This window comes from Arachis ipaensis, chromosome B05, assembly GCF_000816755.2.
Source record: "Arachis ipaensis cultivar K30076 chromosome B05, Araip1.1, whole genome shotgun sequence".
In the NCBI taxonomy this organism is placed as follows: Eukaryota; Viridiplantae; Streptophyta; class Magnoliopsida; order Fabales; family Fabaceae; genus Arachis; species Arachis ipaensis.
Window position 1 is genome coordinate 23,260,019 of NC_029789.2, and position 3,598 is coordinate 23,263,616.

Genomic DNA, 3,598 nt, shown 5'->3' on the forward strand with positions numbered 1-3,598 from the left:
ATAATTGATAATGAATAAAAAATATTTATATTTTTTATGCAGTTATACAGGTTATATTTAATTTATTCAAAAATAAAAAGATTATATTTATCATTTTAAGTTATATTTAAACAAATATTTATTTATTTAGCTATAAATATATTCTATATTCATTAAAATCTATCAATATTTTTTTGTTACATCGTTTGATACGTATTATTAAAATCTATATTTATTAAAGTTAATTAATACTTTTATTTACATATTAATACGTATTAATCTAGAATGGCTTTAAAAAACGCATCACATAAGAATAGTTGGTATGAATAAAGCAAGAGTAATTGTTGAAAATAATAGGAGTGGTAAGAATGAATGAAAAAATAATAGAATATTAAACAATTTATAATGGACTTTGGATGCGTGGAGAGCAAGTAATAGATACCATAAAACATATATAAAAGGTTTAGACACAAAAATTGTATGAAACTATAAGCATGTAGGTGCACTGGTGGTGACATGAAATCAACGTGCCAACAAATACAACATGAAGCGAAATAGTAAGAAAGTATTCAGCAGGCGAAGAAGTTTTAATGTGCAGTATACACGATAAAAACAACAGTTTATAATAGATTTTGGATGCGTAGAGAAGTAATAGTTAGATACCATGGGACATATATAAAAATTTTAAACACAAGAGTTGTATGAAACCATGAGCACGTAGGTATACTGGTTACATGAAATCAACATGCCAATAAATACAAAATGAAGCGAAACAGTAAGAAAGTATTCAGTAGGTGAAGAAGTTTTAATGTGTAGTATCCATGATAATAGATACTACAGATATTGTGCCTCATGTAGTATATTATTGGTATCAATAGGTCCTATGTGTTACTTTGGAGTGATATTATTGAGTTGTATAATTATATTTGGTATTTCGTTGATAATGGATGTTACCTATTTTTTATGATACTGCTAAAGAGAATAATTTAATAAATCATAAGATATTTGTTTTTGTTTCTTTTCATGATTCAAATTGTATGAATAATCTAAAAAACAGTGAGGTGCAGTAGTTTGTTAAAAAAAATTTGACGATAAAAAGTATGAATAGGTTATCCTTATGAAAGTATAAGAGGGGCTCCAAAAATATAACATATATATATGCTATTATGTATTTTTTTTCACTTTTCAATTTCTTTTATCTTATTTTAATTCTACTAACATAATCCGAAACTAATTTTGCAGATATTTATTTCACTAACAATACAAAAGATTTTACGCATAACTTTTTGTAAAAAATTATTAGTTTTGTCTTCTATAATATCATTTGTGGCATATGATACTAGTTATTTGATTGGCATATGAATCACGCAGTTTATATTTATCAATAATTTGTTAACACATTAATAGATTAATTTTCTAAATTACTAATTATGTTATGTATTGTACGTGACATCTAACTACATGAAAATTTGTTTATACTTAAATTAAATAAATAAATTATATTTCAAAAAAATTAATTAATTTAATATTGTTCGTTTAACATATGGCACAAATTATTTGATTCGCTTATAAAGAACTCAAGAAAGTCTGCACCTACTAATGATGGAATAAAAAGTCTCACGCATATTTTATTAACTTTTTTTTTCTTTTTTAATCTATTTTATATTGGATAATATTATTTTTTACTGATTATTAGATTAATATATAATATTAAAGATGTGACAAGATAAGACCATTTGTTGAATTAATATTTTAACTATTTGACAACCCAATAAAATAAAATTATTTTATTTTATTAGTTTTTCTAATTTATTTTATTGTATTTTTCTTTTACTTTAAAAATTTTAGGGTCTAAAGATCTCAATTTAAATAATTTTAATCATTAGTCACCAAAAAAAAATAATTTTAATCATTTGATAAAAAGTAGATCGGGAAAATAGGTTTGAATTTGAACTAAAATAAACATATTGAAATACAATAAACAGAACTGTTAATTTAACATTTATTAATAAATAATTACTAGAACCAACGAACTCCCTTTAAAGTTTTTTCAATCCCGCTTTTTAATTCATTATCATCATCTCCAAATAGTATATAGATCTACAAACAATACATAGTAATACACAAAAATGCACGGACAACAAGCATGACTTTTTCAAGGATTTCTTTAATTATAAATTAAAAAAAAATCCATATTTAACAACGGCAATCATTGTTATGGTCTCTAAAAATACATAGGTACACCGGAATAAGCCATATTTAATAAAAAAATTTTTAATTATAAATTAAAAAAATAATTATTTTCGAAAAATAATCCACTTCAAATATGTCATATTGAAAAGTTAGCAATGGTAACCATTATTATCGTTTTCAGAGTACATAAGAGTACACAAAAAGTACACAAGAACAATCCTTGTTATTTTTGGGAAATAGTTATTTTTTTAATTTATAATTAAAAAAATTCTTGTTAAATATGGCTTATTTCGGTGTACCTATGTATTTTTAGGGAGGATAACAATGGTTGCCATTGTTAAATATGGCTTATTTTTTTAATTTATAATTAAAAAAATCTTTGAAAAAGCCATGCTTGTTGTCAGTTTATTTTTGTGTATTCATATATACTGTTTGTAGATTTATATATTATTTGGAGATGATGATAATGGATTAAAAAGCGAAATTGAAAAAACTTAAAAAGGACTTCGCCGAGTCTGGCGAACTTGCTTAAATGCAAAAAAAAAATCTTATTTGAAGAATTAAAGTCCAAAAATCATGTTGGGGAAATAATAATTTTTTTTATTTTATAAATAAAAAATGCCAGTATTATTATAGTATAATCACATTATTTTAAAACATATAAAATAAAATAATAAAGTACAATTTAATTAATATGCACAATAAAATAAATATGAAACTTATATAGTGATAATCCAATATGAAAAGCAATGATGTACTATATTAAATTGCAACTAAAATTTATAATTATTAGTTACAAAACTTATAATGTTGTACTATTACTTATTACATTAATTAAAAATAAATATTTTGATATTAATTTTTAGGATTATTGACAACAAATTTTGATCATTTGAACAAAAATTTTGAATAATTTATGTCATAAATTTTTTTTAATAAATTAATAAGATGACTTATCAGGCAAATTAAGAAAATAACTATAATTTTTATACATCTAGATATTCAAGAGAGACAAAAAAATTATTTTATCAAAATTTTAACAACACATAAAAATTATCATAATAGATTGTTATAGATCAAAATGATAGATAAGATTAAGAGTTATAATAATAGTCCTGGGTGATAATTAATTATGATAGAGTGAAGAGAAGATGGAAAGAGAAGAAGAAGAAGAAGGAGAAGAAAACAAGAAAAGAGGAAAGAATAAGGTAATATAACAGTGGCGATGAGACAATACTAGATATGTGTATAAAGAATAATAGTAAGAGAAAAGAATAGTATGTGACATAGTGAAAAAAATTAATAAAAATATAAATTAATAATTAAAAAATAATGAAACTAAAGATAATTTAAGAAATTGAATATAAAATTAAAAAAAAGTATATTTTTTATTTATTAAAAATATGTATGAAGATAAAGACAACAT